The sequence below is a fragment of the Canis lupus genome, chromosome 11, assembly GCF_011100685.1.
Source record: "Canis lupus familiaris isolate Mischka breed German Shepherd chromosome 11, alternate assembly UU_Cfam_GSD_1.0, whole genome shotgun sequence".
Lineage (NCBI taxonomy): Eukaryota > Metazoa > Chordata > Mammalia > Carnivora > Canidae > Canis > Canis lupus.
In genome coordinates this window covers 15,390,940-15,409,673 of record NC_049232.1, presented here as the reverse complement: position 1 = coordinate 15,409,673, position 18,734 = coordinate 15,390,940, and the positions used below count along the sequence as shown (strand labels likewise).

General features: G+C 35.5%; 2 long non-coding RNA genes across 6 annotated transcripts in view; one reads left to right on the top strand and one right to left on the bottom strand.

Moving 5' to 3' along the window:
- The window catches only part of LOC119873876, a 284,170-nt gene that overhangs the window by 202,449 nt on the left and 62,987 nt on the right, over window positions 1-18,734 (top strand). The gene's annotated exons all lie outside the window — the stretch shown is intronic.
- LOC111098007 overlaps window positions 1-18,734 on the bottom strand; it is a 38,610-nt gene that overhangs the window by 16,070 nt on the left and 3,806 nt on the right. For 2 of the 3 annotated variants that reach the window (XR_005366619.1, XR_005366620.1), the window contains exon 3: window positions 9,782-9,944. The exons of the other annotated variant lie outside the window; for it this stretch is intronic. This is a non-coding gene — a long non-coding RNA (uncharacterized LOC111098007). The remainder of the gene's footprint in view (window positions 1-9,781; window positions 9,945-18,734) is intronic. 3 annotated transcript variants of the gene reach the window in all.

The following is an 18,734-nucleotide window of genomic DNA, read 5'->3' as shown; positions in this document are numbered from 1 at the left end:
TTTGTCTCTCTCCTACAAATTACCTCTTCTCTGAGGGGACTATCTGTTGTGCCTTAGACATCATATGTATGGGGTGAACTGTGGGACCCAAGCTTGGCCAAGTGTGTGCTCTCTCTCAAGATTTGAACCATGAGCAGAGGAACAAACATGACTGAATAGATTTGAAATTTATCTCCTGTGGCAGCCACAGGACCCTGCATATAACTTTTGTTTTAGCTTAGATTTCCCTGAAAGAGTAGAGCCTAGCACAGGGCTTGTGGGCAGAAAGTATGTTTTGGGAGGTGGCTCTCAGCAAAAGTTGCAGAGGACAGAAGGAGGGAGAGTTCAGTTAGAGCTGCATTTTCTCCAGATCACTGCCTTAGGCGACTGAGATTGAATCTTGCTAGGGACCATATGTGGAGCCATGTGGGAAGCAGCTCAAAATTACCCAGTTGGGGTATAGAAGAGGGTCATATTTTTCAGCGGTTCACATCTCATTATTTGCCACATGAATTGCTATTCCTTCACATCTCCATATTTTTGTGCGTGTGCCTGAGTGGGCTCTCACGAGCATACTATGGAGCCGAGAAGCCCCCGTACAGAGGGGGCTGTCACATTATACCTATGTAGTTGTATTCTATAGCAATGACTGGAATAAAAAGTTGACCCAAGAGGATGTGAAGTGGGGCTATGTCATCTCTAAGCCACATTTCCATCAGTGCCCCTTTTCAAAGCCTCATGGATACCTTGTTGTTCCTCCTCACCTAATGAGCCATTCTCAGATCTATTTATGATGAATTCTCTCTCTCTCTCTCTCTTTTTTTTTTTTTTTTTTTTGCATGTGTTAGCCAGAACAAGTTTCTGTAGATTGCAACCAAAGAACCTTGACACTTCCATTAATCCATTCTCTTTCACTGTGAGATAGTTTCATCTGTGGCAAAAGTCTGTCTCCTTTGCTGAATCTTGGCATGTCTATCAAATGCTTGAGCTCTGCTTCAAGGACCATATGCGTGTTGTTAAAATAGAATCTTCTGGCCCCAGATGCTGAAATTTCCCTGTTAGCTTCACAGTTAGGCCTGACTTATTTACATAGTATTTAATGACAGGCAGCACTTCAGTTTTGAATAGATGTAAACAGGCAGCAAATTGAAAATACACGTTAAAGAGATACAGGTGGATGTTATCGCGTAAATAGTATTTGGTTTTCTGAAATTACAATTATGACACTCCTGAATGATCTCCGATCCCACTGTATTATAATGTGACAGATGTATATTGCTGTGATTTCTCTAGTGATGCTCGCTGTTGCTTCCTTGTCATCTTTAATAACAAAGCAACTGGACAGATTAAATTGAAAAGATTTATTCTCTGTGAATGCCGTAGTCAAAGCATGCTGTCATAGTAACAGGTTAAAGCGTTTCCACTCAGAGGTTATTATGCACAATAGGGTGGTACAGCTAGCAACCTCTTTACATCCCATTGTACCAATGACACAGTATATGCATTTCTAACTAGGAATTGATGGAGAGGCCTTTTGTGATGACTAGCCTCAAAAATTTGAAATGCTAATTATATTGAACACGCTAAAAAATGCCAGTATCATCAATGCACTTGAAATTTTACAAAGTAAACAGATCGGCACGAACAGTACCCAGATTGAGACCCAGAACATTATCAGTCCTGTATAAGCTGCTTCGTTTCTCTCTCACATCACAATTCCATACGCTGTATAACCACTATCTGGACTTTTACCACAGTAAATTCATTTTGCCTGATTTATTAACTTTTTGTGCATTTATATTTTTTGTTGAGGTATAACTTATGTTTAGTGAAATAAATCTTAAATGGTACAGTTGAATGAGTTTGGGGAAATGCACACAACCACATACCCAATAGCTCTATCAAATATAAAACATTCCAATAACCCCAGATTTCGTTTTTGTTTCTCCAGCCAAAAAGAGAAAGCAACCCTTTTCCTGAGAGCAACCACTTCTCTGAAATCTTTTGCTATAGATTAAATTCTTTTTTTTAAAAAATTTTTAAAATTTTTATTTATTTATGATAGTCACAGAGAGAGAGAGAGAGAGAGGCAGAGACACAGGCAGAGGGAGAAGCAGGCTCCATGCACCGGGAGCCTGACGTGGGATTCGATCCCCGGTCTCCAGGATCGCACCCTGGGCCAAAGGCAGGCGCTAAACCACTGCGCCACCCAGGGATCCCTAGATTAAATTCTTGACATTCACATAAATGCAACTGTACAGTACATATTCTTGTATTTGGCCTCTCTTGGTTCATCACAAAGTTTTTGAGATTTCCTTATGTTGTATGTATACTCAGTTTGGTTTTTCTATTGATGGGTAGTATTCCCCAATATAATTGGCTACTCCAACATCCCACAACAAAAGATTGGATTCAAGTATAATTTTACTTCTTTTTTTTCAATCTCCATAAATTTCATTTAGGTTGTTGTCTAAGATCTTACATGTTGTCTAAGATCTCTAGTACAGTGCCACATAGACTTCTTAAAAGTCAATATCCTAGTGTTATTCACAAATTAAGGGGAAAGAATTCACTGGTTCACTATTAAGTATAATGGTAGCTGTAGATGTTTTTAAGAAATAGGAGCCCTCGGGGATCCCTGGGTGGCTCAGTGGTTTGGCACCTGCCTTTGGCCCAGGGCGCGATCCTGGAGTCCTGGGATCGAGTCTGGTGTCGGGCTCTTGGCGTGGAGCTTGCTTCTCCCTCTGCCTGCTTCTCCCTCTGCCTGTGTCTCTGCCTCTCTCTCTGTCTATCATGAATAAATAAATAAATCTTAAAAAAAAGAGAAAGAAATAGGTGCCCTCTATGAGATTATGGTGATTCCTTTATATTTCTGGTTTGATAATGGGGTTTTTGTTTTATTGGTGAATGAGTGCCAAATTTTGCTAAAAATTCTTCTGCAATGTTGACATATTCATGTATTTCCTTTTATTCAGTCAATATGATGAATGACATCAATTTATACAAATGGCAAATTAATTTTGCATCCCTGGGATAAATCTCACTTGGTAATGTTATGTTATTCTTTTTACAGATTTTCAGTTATGATCAGCTAATATTTTTTTGAGGGTTTTTATGTTCATGAGAGATACTGGTCTATAGTTATTTTTAAATAATATCTTCACTAGATTTCGTATCATGGTTATGTCATCCTCACAAAAATGTTAGGAAATATGTTCTCCTGTATTTTTTTCTAGTATGTATAAGAATTAATTTTTTTTTCAAATATTTGACAAAATTCTTTAGAGAAGCCACTTAAATTAATCTTTTTTCTTCTTAAATGTCTGATAGAATTCACAGATGAAATGATATGGACCTGGAAAGTATTTAAGTGAAAAGTCAATTTTTAACAGACATATGGCTATTTAAAATTTTTCTTTGTTCTTATGTCCCTTTGGTAATTTGTGTATTTTGAGGAGTTGCCCATTTTACCTTAGCTGTCAATTTTATTATAAAGGTACTTTTTAACATATGTAATATATGTGGTGATATTCCTGATACTGACAATTTGAATTTTGTCCTTTCTCCTTGATCAGTCTTACTAGGTATTTTTTAATCATTTAAAAAATTTCAAAGTATTAACGTTTGGCTTTATTAAAGTTTTCTATATGATCTTTGTCAATGATTTCCACTTGTTGTCTTTGCTGTTTACTTCATTCTATTTATTCAAGTTTAATTTATCCTTGTTTTTCTAACAAAATAAAAAGTGTTTTTTTAAAAAAGAGTAGTAAAATTTTAAATCCTTAGCAAGACTTGTCAAGGGGAAAAGAAAGGAAAGCACACAAATTATCAACATCAGGAATCATAAAGAGGGCATCATTAGGTTTATAAACTATAGATGTCAAAATGAAAATAATAAGATATTATGGATAACTCTATGCCAATAAATTCTACAATTTGGATTAATGGGCAAGTTTCTTGGAAGGCAGATATTACCAAAATGAACACAAAATGAAATAGAAAATATGAATAGTGCCATATTTACTTCAAAAGTTGAATTCTTTTAGGGCAGAGGAAGAGGGAGAAGCAGGCTCCTTGCTGAGTAGGGAGCCCAATGAGGGGCTCAATCCCAGGACCCTCGGATCATGACCTGAGCTGAAAGCAGACGCTCAACCAACTGAGCTACCCAGGCATCCCAAGAAGTTGAATTTTTGATGACTAAATCCCTCTTTCCTCCTTGCAGGTGACTCCATCCTTGATGTCTTTCCCCAGGCATTCTAACAAATATTTTTAAAAGATATAATTACAATATATACAAGCTTTTTTAGAAAAATAGCCAATAGAGGAATGTTTAATAATTTTCTTTGTTTTGTTTTTTTTTTTAGGGCCAGTATAACCTAAATACTATAACTTCTTAAAGACAAAAAAATAAAATTTCAGACAAATATCTGTTATGAAAGCAGGCACGAAATTCTCTTAAAAATTAGCAAATCAAATCTAGTAACACATAAAAAGGATAATACAACATGATGAATGAATTCATTCCAAGAATCAGTGAGGTTGATTTGCCATTTTAATATTATACATTATAATTCATCTCATTAACAGAATACAATAAAAAAAATCCATGTAATCTTCCATTATATGCAAAAAAGAATATAACAAAATTTGATATTGTTTAAAAACATCACCTCTCATCAAATAGAAGGGAAGTGACTTAATATGATAAAAGTCATCTATGAGAAATCTATGGCTAGTATCATACTTAATGTTAAAACATTAATCCTTTTCCCTTAAATTTTGGAAAAAAGCAAAAATATCTATTCTCACTATTTCTATTCAACTTTTGCTAGAAGTCCACACAAATTCAGTAGGGCAGTAAAACAAGATAAACAAAATACAGATTGAAAAACAAGTAAAACTGTCATTATTTGAGGATAACATGATTGTGGTTCCAGAAAACTCTGTGGTATTCATAAGAAAAATAATTACACTAAAAAGTGTATTTTGAAAGATCAAGAATATAATATTAATATATAAATCAATTATATTTCTATACAGTTTCAAAACCCATTTGAAAATTAAGTTAAAAGATCAATACCATAATAATAGTATTTAAAAAAAATAATAGTGTTTAAAAACATAAAATTCTAAGGAGTAGATCTAATGAAAGGTTTGTAAGACCCCTACATGGAAAACTATGATACACAGCTGAAAGAAATAAAGTCCCCCCCCCACTCAAATAAAGTCCTAAATAAATATATGATATCTTGTTCATGAATTGGAGAGGTCATATTGTTAAGTTCTCTGTTGTACCTAAATTGATCTATAGGTCTAATTTCTATCAAAATCCCTGCAGGCTATTTTGGAGAAATAATAAGGTGATTCCAAAATCACCTTAATTGCACTTGGGCTCAAGATTTATTATAAGTCTATGGGAGATAAGACAATGCATCATTAGTATGTGTTCAGATGGTAGATTAATGGAAGAGAATAGAGAGTCCAGAAGACATATGTATGTGATATATACACACAATTCCATATATATGTATGATAAATATATACAAATATACATTTCTATATAAATGAATATAGAATATATTAAGGCAATGAAACAGAAAAGTAAATCTAGAAATAGAACCATATGAGTGTGTGTGCAAATGCACACATAGCCTATTGATATGTGATCAAAGTTTTTAGTTAAATTAATGAAAAAACAAAGTATTTGTCAAAAACATAGCTGTAATACCTGGATATCAATGAGAAAAAGAAACCTTGACCTCTATCTCAAATTTTTATGCAAAAATAATTTATGTGAGATAGCTACATGCAAAAGAATAAAACTGGACCACTTTCTGACACCATACATAAAAATAAACTCAAAATAGATCAAAAACCTAAATGTGAGACCTGAAACCATAAAGCTCCTAGAAGAAAACACAGGCAGTAACATCTTTGACACCAGCTTTAGCAACATTTTTTTAGATATGTCTCCGCAGGCAAGGGAAATAAATGCAAAAGTAAACTATTAGGACTATGCAAAAAGAAGAAGGTTTTGCATAACAAGGGACACATCAACAGAATGACAAGACAACCTACTGAATTGGAGAAGATATTTGCGAATGATTTATCTGATAAGGGGTTAATGAAAAATATATAAAGAACTTAAACAACTTGGGCTCCTGGGTGGTTTAGTTGTTTGGGTAATAACTTATGGTTTTGGCTCAGGTAATGATCTCATGGGTTGTGAGATCAAGACCTACATTGGGCTCCTTGCTCAGTGGGGAGTCTGCTTGAGATTCTCTCTCTTCCTCTCCTGACCCTCTGTGAACCATGCATGTGTGCTCTCTCTCTCAAATAAATAAATAAATCTTAAAAAAAAATAATTTCTACAACTGAATACCAAAAAATGAAACAGTCTGTTTAAAAAATGGGCAGGGGGACCTGGGTGGTTCAGTCTTTGGCACAGGTCATGATCTTGGGGTCCTGGGATCAAGCCCTGTGTGTCAGGCTCCCTGCTCAGTGGGAAGTCTGCCTTTTCCTCTCCCTCTGCCCCTCCCCCAGACTTGTGCTCTCTCTCTCAAATAAATAAGTAACATTTAAAAAAATGTTTAAAAAATGGGCAGAGGATATGAATAGATGTTTTTTACAAAAAGACATACAGATGGCCAACACACACATGAAAATATACTCAACATTACTAATAGAGAAATGCAAATCAAAACCGTAATGAGATATCACTTTATCAGAATGGTGTGAATCAAAAGGACAAGAAATAACAAGTGTTGGCAAGGATGCAGAAAAAAAGAAACCCGTGTGTACTGTTGGGAATGTAAACTGGTGCAGCTAATGTGGAAAACAGTATGGAGGTTCCTCAAAAAATTAAAAGTAAAATTGCTACAGGATCCAGTAATTCCACTACTGGGTATTTACCCGAAGACAATGAAAACACCAATTCAAAAAAATATAAGCACCCCTATATTTATTGTTGCATATTTATAATAGCCAAGCTGTGGAAACATTCCAAGTGTCCATTCATAGGTGAATGGATAAAGAAGTTGTGGTATATATACACACACAGTGGAATATTACTGAACCATAGAGAAGAATGAAATCTTGCTGTTTGCAACAACATGAATGGAGCTAGAGAGTATAAGGCCAAATGAAATAAATCAGTCAGAGAAAGACAAATGCCATATGATTTCACTCATGTGAAATTTAAGAAACTTTCAAATGAAGAAAGAAAAAAAAGAGACAAGGAAACATTCTTTTTTTTTTTTTTTTGGAAACATTCTTAAATAAAGAGAACAAACTGGTGGTTGTCAGAATGGAGGTAGGTGAGAGAAGTGTGAAATAGATAAAGGAGATTAAGAGTATGCTTATCTCGATAACACTGGGCAATGTATAGAATTGTTGAATCATCATATTGTATACCCGAAATGAACATAATATGTTCATTATATTTCAATAAAAACATAAAATAATAAAATAATTTGTGATGACTAATTTCCTGAAAATTTAAAATATAAGCATAAAGCTTTTGCTAGAAAAAGAAAAAAAGAGAGAATATCTTTGTGACTTTAGTGGAGTCAAAGATTTCTTGGTTGATGCATAAAAAGCATAAAGTTTCAATGAAATTATTGATAAAGTAGGTTTCACTGAAAAATATCATGAAATAAATATAAAACTAATATTAAAAAACCTAATTTAAAAGCCAAAAACTGGGAAAAATAGTCATAACACATATGTTTGACTTGCATAAAAAAATACAAGAACACTTGAAATTTAATAATAGGAATATGAATGTCCCAGATTTTAAAAATGAGCAAATTGCTTGAATACACACTTCACAAAGGATGATACATGAACATTCATTAAACACATAATAAGATGTTTATCATCATTTCTCACCAAGGAAATAAAAAATTCAAACCATAGTTTCACATTTATTAGAATAGCAAAGAAGAGATATCTATATATCTAACAACATATCTATATATCTTTATCTATGGCTGTAACTATGTCTTTATCTAAAAATGCCTAATATTGGTGAACATGCAGAGCTCCTGAAATTTTCCCACATTTTTTTTATGGGAATTTAAAGCAATACAACAACTTTGGAACAATATTTGTCAGTTTCTTATAAAGTTAAATATAAATCTCCTATGACCCAGCAATTTCATTCCTAGGTATATTTCAAGAGAAATAAAAACATGTTCACAGAAAGACTTGTAAGAGAATGTTATAGTGGCCTTGTACATAATGGTCAAAAGCTGGATACAACCCAGATGTCCTTCAAAAAGAATATGGATAAACTGTGATATGTTCACCCATGGAAAAGCATATACGTCAATAAAGCTATAGATATATGCAACAAGGTGTTTGAATTTTTATTTTTTTATTTTTTTATTTTTATTTTATGATAGTCACAGAGAGAGAGAAAGAGGCAGAGACACAGGCAGAGGGAGAAGCAGGCTCCATGCACCGAGAGCCCGATGTGGGATTCAATTCCGGGTCTCCAGGATCGCGCCCTGGGCCAAAGGCAGGCGCCAAACAGCTGTGCCACCCAGGGATCCCAAGGTGTTTGAATTTAATGTTTAATTGTTACATTATGCAAACAGAACTGAACATGGAAAGAGTACATGCTACATGATTATATTTACAAGAATTCCAGAGACAAACTTATCTATGGTGACAACATCAGAGTGGTTGTTTGGGATCGAGGTAGCTATTTGACTGGAAAAGGGTATTAGGACATTTTGGGGGTAATGAACATGTGCTACACCCTGTTTTTTGTGTGTACCTGTGTGGCAGTAATGGGGGTAGGTATACATAATTATCAAAATTCAAATGAACACTTAAACTCTGTATTTCATAATACATTAATTAGTTAAAGCATGTCCACCAATGTTTTGGATTTGATTCCATTTTTTCTTTTTGAGTTTTTGAACTTTGTTGGTATGTTTATACACATTTAGAATTCCTTACTCCTCTGGCCACTGGATTATGTTGTGTTCCTTTGAATGTTGGTGTTTTTCTTTTGCTTTTTCTTCTTTCAGCAGGCAGTTATTAGTGAATCCTCTTATACTTTTGGGCTTGGTTTTAGGCTTATTTCTGTTTTGTCCTTAGTCCTTGGTCATGGCCTTCAATCTAGGGCCTGGTCCTGAGTTGTAAGGTGGGATCTTTTGGGATCTCCATAGAATGGCAAATGTGCATGGTGACATTCCTGCCTGTGGCTTGGCTGGCACTCCAGTCTCTCTATGCATCGCTCTATCTGGGCAATCTCACTGCTTACACACATGGCCTTGCTCTCAGCTGAGGACCTCAGGCAACCTGTCACATTGATATCTGGGCCCTTGGATTTGTACTTCCTTCTCTTTTTTTTGCTCTTCTATCTTAGAAAGTCTGCCATTTCTGCAGACCCAAACCTCACCTCTTCTCCTCAACTCAGATTGTCTAGCTCATCACTCTGTGCTTGGGGCTGCTTTTCTGTGCACTGTCCAGAAAGTACCTGGAGGCAATTTCATGTGTCTTCCTTTTCTTAGCTGCCTGTGTGTTGTCCACTTCCCCAAAATACTTGCCATATGTTGTCCAGTTTTAGAGTTGTTTTTGCAGGAGGGTTCATGGATACCAGTTCCTTCATCATGGTGAGAAGCCAAAGTCTCACTGTTATTGATACTTAATTTTTGAAGTTCATTTACTGTATACAAATGTTGGGAATCAGGAATGCCAAAAACAAAAGCAAAATCAAAACACAGCAGTATAATTCTGTGTGTGAGAAACAAGTTAATTTTTTTTTTAAAATTAAAGGTGGGGAAATTACCTTTCAAAATTCCAAGGTGTCATTTTAATCAATTTCTTCAATTAGAAAAATCATTTGGAATTGTGATCCTCAGATGTTAGATAAAAGTGGTAGAAGATATATCACCCGAAGAAACAACACTCATGACTCTTATTTCAGGGTAAACCCCACTTCAAAAAAATCACTGGAAAATAAACCATGAATCAAATTCTGTTTCTTATTCTTAACTCGTAGATTTAATTCTAGTAAACTCCGTGAATTCCTTAAAGAGAGGCAACGTGCAAATGAAAATGTCACTATACTCTGGTTTTTGTCCATTTTTTTCCCTTTGCTTTTCCAATATTTAAGCACTACCAAACAATGCCCGAGAAATTTAGTTTCACAGTAACTTAGTACCTTCCCTTGTGAAGTTTGGTTTATCTGGGATATCTCGTTAAGGTAGAAGTTTGCTTGGTTAAATTGACATATGAATGTATAACCAATTTTTACAATTTTAGTAAATACTAAAAAAAAGGGAGTAAATACTAAATTTAGTAAATACTAAAAATAGGTAAAATTTGAATGCTGGACTCTTAGGCTTCTTCCTTCATTGAGGAAGGAATAATGGTAAAGAAACTGGGCATTGTGTTCCAGTGGTTCTTTATGGGAATGGGGATGATGGGTTGAGATAGGTGTGGCATTGAAAGGCAGGGAGTGGGAGAGATTTTACCCCTGCCCTCCTTCCCCCCACCATGGGGTATTTGACAGTATCTGGAGTCATTTTTGGTTGTCACAACTGGGAGGGGTTTCTCTGGCATTCACTGAGTAGGAGCACTTGACAGCCCACTCAACACCAAAGAATTATTTGGCCTAAAATGTCAATAGTGTCAAAGTTGAGAATCTCTGTTGTATTCTTATGGACTTGGGTTCAAATACCAGCTGTGCCCCCTTGGTACCTATGTGATTTTGAGAAAAATATTAAAATAAGACTGATGTTTACTTTGAATATCATTTACTCTTAGTGCTTAGCTAGGGACATAATAGACCCTTAATAATTGGGGTTAATAATAATAATAATAATAATAATAATAATAGATCCTACTATTATTGCTACTGTTGCTTTGTATTGTATTAATTTTTGTTTTTATAAGAGATTGAATGTTCAGATTGAAATCACATTCAGGTTGAAATCATCTTGTCTTTGAGAAGACAGAGGGAAAAATGTGAAATGCCTATTAGTTCATGTATGGGGAGTTCTCCATAGCATTTTTCCTTGAAGCATAAAAAGAGACCCAAAGGTTACATTGACAATATGGAGAGCTATATACTGAATATATTTTAGCTTAATATGGACCACAAATCACAGACAACTTTGTGGGGCTCATAGAGACCTGACCATATACACATTTTGTTTTATAATATTCTTAGTCCCACCTTCAAAATTAAGATAAAACAGTTGGACAAATAACTGGAACTCATTTGGCTGGAGAGAAATAAAGCATTTAAAATACAATTTAAAATATGTTGTATATTTTGGAAAATATGTTATGTATTTTAAAAGTGGTTGTGGATGCAAATTCTGGTCTGCACATCATGGTTATTTGGAGAAAGTGAGATGAAATTCCATCTCTAAAGATTTCACATGTATAAGGCCAACTGAAAATCTTGGGGAATATGCCATCATATAATAAATATTATCAAATAGACTTGCTTTTTAATTGCAGAGTTTTTTCATGGAATGAAGTGAGGCATAGAATCTTAAAATAGAGCTTTGGTGCCTACTAATTAGCAGAGCTACCCAAACAGGAAGCATTTATTCCTTGATTAGAGTTTACCCAGGGTTTACTGAGTGCCTACTATGTACTTGGTCCTGTCCTAGAAGTTAGGAGTATTAGTGTAAGTACAATAATCTGGTGGGGGAGGCAGTCATTAATTACTTGAATAAATTAATTAAATACATATATACATGTATTTTCAAACTGTAAGAAGTACTGTAAAAAAACTAAAGGAGATCACATCTGAGGTCATAAAGCACTGTTCTGAACAATTCTAGTAATTTCTAAAGACATTTTGCACTCTTTCCTGTATTTGTTTGTTCATTCATTTTTTTTTCATTCATTTATTTGAGAAAACTTTATGAAATTTACCCTGGTTAATTCCAGGCACTGTGCAAGCAGCTGGGGAAAAAAATTCTAGATAAAATACTCATGGTGACTTCTTGAAATTTGTGATTTAGCTATTCAGGTGACCAAATATTTTAAGGAAGTGGAATTAAATATTGCCATTTCCCTTGCAAAATCACAAGGGAAAAAGAGAAAACCAGAGAAATTATCTGCAGATCAAATTAAATCACACAGGTATTATTAGTGATGCCAATTACACACTGACCTTTGTGACAACACATGAACAAGCCTGCCATTTATTGTCAGTGTTTGCAGGAAGAAAGGAGAGTCTCTGTTGACATCATTAAGTAATGACCTTGATTATTGAAAAAGGAGAAGATGCAGAGAAGAAAGTCACAAGAATCTCCTGATTGTATTATGGTTTTCTAACAGGCAACAGATTGTCTCTGACTGGAAGACTTACCCTTTGTCATCCATTCCTAAAATTAATTCTATTTGTTTAAATATTCACAAAACATATAATTTCCTACTTTGCCTCTAGTAAATAGATATTATAGATAGATTTTTAAAATAAGGGGTCTCAAATTCAATAATATCTTTTTATAAATGATTATTTCAAATTCCATTTATTAAGGCTTAATTACTGTCTCTCTATATAATGAGTCCACTGCATACCTTATAAATGCTTCCAATAATCACATGAATTTTAATGAATACACAATAATGGTCTTATTAATTTTAAATTAAATGTACTTGTTCATTTTTGAAAATAAATTTAAAATGCCACTATAAATAACTCAGGAAAGTGAATTCATTTTTACACAAGAGTCTATTAGTTTGGAAGTTTATAACTGTAAATAACCTTGTTCTTCTCAAAGAATAAGAGTAGCTGATGCAATTTGAGTGATTTTTTTTGGTCTGTGTGCTGTGCACATATAGTCATTACTGGATATTTGTTACATGGATTATTTAGTTTAATTTTTATGCAATAGCAAGGCAGGCTTGGTATTATATTCAATTTAGAGATGTGGAGAAAAAAGGTTTACAGAGGTTACTTGGCAAGCTCAAAATGATGTCTTCTAAGAGTTGACCAGATTTCAGTCTGTTTAAAATCTCAGGTTTTTACTAGGATTTAATCACTGTTTTAGTAGAGTAGCATCATTGACTTAGTTTCTAATTTGTAATTAAATTACACTTGATTTGGGGATGGATCAAAACTGGAAATTTCCTTGATGAATACATTGTTGAAAAGACTTTGGCTTTGTCGGTAATGATAGGCAAAATGATTGCAGTGAAAGCTGAACACCTTTGTCTTAAAGGGGAGAAAGTGTGCTGGAACAGTTCATGTTGCCCCATAGGAGAGGGTTATTAATTACTGACCTGCACACCACTGAGTATAACTGTAATCAACAAAATAGGGCTCTCTGCTTCTCCCCATTCAACAGAATGGTCACCAGGGCTGCTTTTAACTCTGGCAAGGTGGATATTGTTACCACTGGTGACCCCCTCATTTACCTCAGCTACATGGTCTACATGTCCCAGTATAATGCTACCCACATCAGATTCAACAACATAGTCAAAGCTGAGAATGAGAAACTTGTTATTAATTGGTAGCCATCTCTGTCTTGTAGAAGCAAGATCCCACCAACATCAAATGGAGTGATGCTGGTGTTAAGTATGTTGTAGTCATAGTCTAGTACTCTAGTAGTCTACTAGAGTCTTCACCACCATGGAGAAGGCTGGAGCTCACCTAAGGGTGAAGCCAAGAGGGTCACCTTTTCTGGACCCTCTGCTAATGCCCCTATGTTTGTGATGTGTGTGAATCCTGAGAAGTATGACAACTCCCTCAAGATTGCCAACAATGACTCCTGCATCACTAATTGCTTGGCCTCTCTGGCCAAGGTCATCCATGACAACTTTGGCATCATGGAAGGACTCATTACAACACTCCTCATCATCATTGCCACCTCTAGGTGACCATGGACAGCCCCTCTGGGAAGCTTTAGCATTATGGCCAAGAGGCTGCCCAGAACGTCATTCATGCTTTTTCTGGTGACATCAAGGCTGTAGGCAAGGTCATCCCTGAGCTGAATGGGAAACTCATTGGCTTGGCCCTCTGTGTCCCTACCCTCAGTGTGTCAGTCATGGACCTGAACCTGCTCCCTAGAGAAAGCTGCCAAATACAATGACATCAAGAAGGTAGTGAAATAGGCATCAGAAGCCCTCCTCAACTGCATCCTGGGATACACTGAGGACTAGGTTGTCACTTGCGACTTTAGCAGTGACACTCACTCTTCCACTTTCAATGCTGGGACTGGCTATCTCTCAACGACCACTTTGTCAAGCTCATTTCTTGGTATGAGAATGAATTTGGCCTTATGGTCCACATGGCCTGCAAGGAATAAAAGCTCCCTTGACCACCAGCCCCAGTGAGATCAAGAGGAAGAGAGAGGCCCTCAGCTGCTGGGGAGACGTTGCCCCAATTCATCCCCCAACACATTGAGAATCTCCCAACCTCTACAGTTTTCATTCCAGACTCTCTGAAGAAGGGGAAGGATTTGGGGACCCCTAGCTTGTCATGTACCATCAATAAAGTATACTGTACCCAGCCAAACAACAACAACAACAACAAGAACAACAACAACAAAATAAGATAAAAAATCCAAGATGAGTATTAGGGTAGCAGGTCCCTAATGTGTTTTTCTATTTCCAGTAATCATAATGCTTTCTGATTATTCACATATTATTGGAAATTTAACTCTTGAGAGACATTTAAAACTTCTTTCCACTTTTATATTCAGTCTAATGGAAAGCCATTCCTTCAGTTTTTGTTTGTCTAAGAAATTCTTTTTTCACTTTTGAAGGATTTTTTTCAGGGTATAGAATTCTAGGTTGGTGTTTTTTTTTCTCAACACTTTAAATATTTCACTCTACTCTCCTTGCTTGCAAGGTTTCTGAGGACAAATCAGATGTAATCTTATCTTTGTTCTTCTGTAAGAACGGTAATATTTTCCCTTTGACTTCTTTTTGATTTTCTGTAGTTTTACATAAGTTTTAACAAAGCTATGGGAAAAGGTGTATTTTGTGTTGCTTTAATCAATTCTAAAACAAATGATCAGTGATGCTCAGCAGGAAGACAGATAACTTCTTTTTTTATGGATAATTTCTTTGGAATATTATACTTTCTTCTCCTCTTTCTTTTTTTATATCTTTTTTTTTTTTTTACTTTTTATTTTGTTGTTTTTAAACTTTTTTAAAGCAAACTCTTCCTCCTATGTAAGGCTTGAACTCATGACCTTGAGATCAAGAGTCTCCTTCTCCCCAGATGTCCTCTTCTTTCTCCTCTTTACTTTTTCTCCTCTTCATAATTTTTCCTCTTCCTCTTCTTCCTTTCATATTCCTCATCTCTCTCTTTTTTTTATTCATACAGCAATATAACTTTTTAAGTGAGGCCAGAACAAAACTTGGCTATTTTGTATGGTTGACTATCTTGATTATCATACACTGTGAGTTGTATGTACTCACAGTGCCCGTAAGGGCAATAGCTAATTTTCAAATGAATGAATGTCACTGTTTATGCAAAAGTGCTTAGAAAGAGGGGTAATTGAATAGGAAAATCACATGCATAATTTCTATAGACAAATTATTCTTTTTTTTTCCTCATGTGCTCAAGTTGCTTTGATTCAAAAATGTAACTCTGAAGGGCAGGCTTTATTTTACAAAACTACATTTTCTTGGGTGGTCTGTTTGATTGCTTGACTAAAGACATATCAAGAAGCTGTCATTTGAAAAGATTCTTTTCTCAGATTTGCAGGTTAAAAAACTCAGAAATATTGGTTGTGTGAATGTTGCTACTGTGTGAAACATGAGCTCACACTGACTATTCAAAGAGCAACATCAGAATGAGGACCATTTCCTAAACAGGCTGCTTTTCAGTTAATAAGCACAACTCTGAACCTCAGTCTAGAAAAACTGATTGTCGTGACACTTATCTCTTAAATGAAATGTAAAGTCTTGGTGTGGAGAGATGTTTACAATCACAGTCTGTGAGAGCTTGGTGTTTAATTTTTATATCAAATTGCTTTTACTTTTGTAAACTTATAATTTTTATCTGTAGAGTATCTTAAACTTCATTCTTATTCTTCTCTTGCTATGCAAGTCAAAAAAGAATCTTTCATAATTAAATTCCTTTATTAGCAGTGTTGTTACTTAAATTTTGTAGTAATGATTGGTGGTCAATGCCATTGAAAATAATTTCCATTGAGGAGGTTCATCTACCCTCTTGAAAGGCTGTTTTACTGTTTGGATTCATTCTTGCAGTGAAATGTTCCTAAGTGCACCAAATAGCCCAAACACAAAACCAAAATGAAACCACCAAAAAAATCCCAAAAGAAACAAACGAGAAAAACTAGAGTTGAAAAATTCAGCCAGTGCAGTGTATATTTGTCAAGCCCTGAGTAAGCAGTAGATATTGACCAGATGCTGAGTTACAAATATAAATAAGCCTTCAAGATGCTTATGGTGGTAACAGAGCAGCCCCAGAACTACAGAGTATAATGCTGACTAATGGGTGCCTGGGGAAAGGTATTGATTGTGAGGGTGCTTTAGCTCTGACATTGACCATCTTATTGATTAGTAAGGTTGGCTTAGTTGACTTGGCTAGCTAGGTGCATATCTCTCTTCTTCTTTACATCTCTATCCATGTGTCTTTAGAATCTTGTCAAAGAGGAAAACTTTCTAGGTGAGAAAGGGCTATTTATTAGCAAAAGCATAGTGTTATTATAAATAAAATATTCAGGGGAAAGCCACAAGGGAAAGGTGTTATTTGAACAAGCCCTTGAAGGATTAATGCTATTCTTACTGTGAGGGCTGAAGACAGGTGTGTGAAAGACATTTCATAGATGAGGAACAGCATGGGCTTGATGGGAAGATACAAAGCGTGTTGAAGAAGGCAAAATTATTAGGAATGACAGGGTGTGACTATGGCAGTTGATTCAAAAGAGTGGGGTCATCCATCTCTTAAAAAGTGAACTCCGAGTGTATCAATTTTGAGTGGATTTCAGAATAATGTGTTGCCAAGTATTCAACCTGAGGAATTATTTAATCACGGAAAGCTTATGGGGAGCATGAGAAGGTGTAGAAACTTCAAGAAAAAAAAACAGAAAAGAAAACTTGAAAGAATGAGAGAAAGATGCTGAAGACAAGAATGTGCTCAGAAAAATAAGTTGGAAACATCTTCTATATAATTGACCTTTATATAGTTGCCTGTGAGTCTACCACTTGGGCAATTGGGTAAACCCTATGACAAAGCATTATTTTATTCACTCCTTTAAGACCTGAGATTATGGGGATCCCTGGGTGGCGCAGCAGTTTAGCGCCTGCCTTTGGCCCAGGGTGCGATCCTGGAGACCCGGGATCGAGTCCCACGTTGGGCTCCCGGTGCATGGAGCCTGCTTCTCCCTCTGCCTGTGTCTCTGCCTCTCTCTCTCTCTCTCTGTGACTATCATAAATAAATAAATTAATTAAAAAAAAAGACCTGAGATTATGCTACAGATCTTTAGATGTTCCCTAATATGCAGTGAATTTCAGGGCCTGAACAGCACTTTTATTTTTCAGAGAGTAGAGAGCATCAAGTCCACAATAGAATGAGACTCTATTTAGCACTTTCAGCTGACAGTCCTGGAGAAAAAACACTGCTTCATTCCTGATGGCAGTGTCTCACAGTACGGCTAATATTGATTAGGGGATGCCACATTAAAATTACCCAGAAAACTTTCCCCCTTTGAGATGAATACTTGTGGAAATGAGTGGGCATTAGGCTGTATTTGGTATCTGAGGAGCACATGTTCTTAAAATGATGTTATTTGAGAAACTATTTCAATTAGGAGGAAAAAAAACCTGCTTAAATCTGGATATACTACTAATCACAGTATTAAAAACAGAGCTACACAATCTTGTTTTTTTATTTCTCTGGGGTTCAGGCTTCACATGTGGTTAGTCATGTGCAAAACAAAATGAAAACTTCCACTGTCAATTTACGTTGATTCCCATCTGCCGTGAATGGTAACCCGTGATCTTTTCTAATCGGGTATTTTTGTTGTGTTCTTGTTGCTATTTTACAAAGAATCTGCAATCACTTATTCTGTGCATCTCACCCAGTTCTTGAAAAGAGACAACACTTGAAAACATAATGGCCAGATGATCTCAGGATGCAAGAATCCTTCAGATGTTTGCTGGGAACTATTGAAAGATGCTTCAGTGTGACAAAAGCAGGAAATGTTAATTTTCAGCTCTTTTATAAATAGAGGGATGATCTGTAAAGGGAAAACTGTTGTCACAGCAAATGTACACTTGAGTGATTCAAACCTAATTAGCGGTTATATGATTCACTTTGAATATATTTACTGTAACAACTGGTAAACTCCGTTTCAAATTCAGCTGTTGAATAGACTATTTTTTTAAACAAAACCTTCTGAAAATTTCTTTTTCTTGTTTTTCTTATCCAAACCAACGTTTTTTTCATCCCTTTGCCCTTGATATATGTGCTATCTATAACCAATGATTAGCTTCCTCTATCTTCTTTTGGTTCCCACCCTGCTCCTTCTTGCAAAACTCGCAATGTATTTACTTGAAGAAAGCATATTAGCATTACTCAGTTTTTCTCAGCGGCAGCAGAATGTCTTATCTGGTGCAAGTGTGTAGTAAGTATAGAGCTATTTAATTATGAAAAATAGTCATGATCCCCAGAGACTATTGAATAAGATGTCCAAAGCAATTGGTATATAGTAATCTTTGTTAAGCATAAGTTTTGTTAAACTTATTTATAAGTTTATACTTATACTTGATTAGGTATGACCAAGAAAAGAGGAATT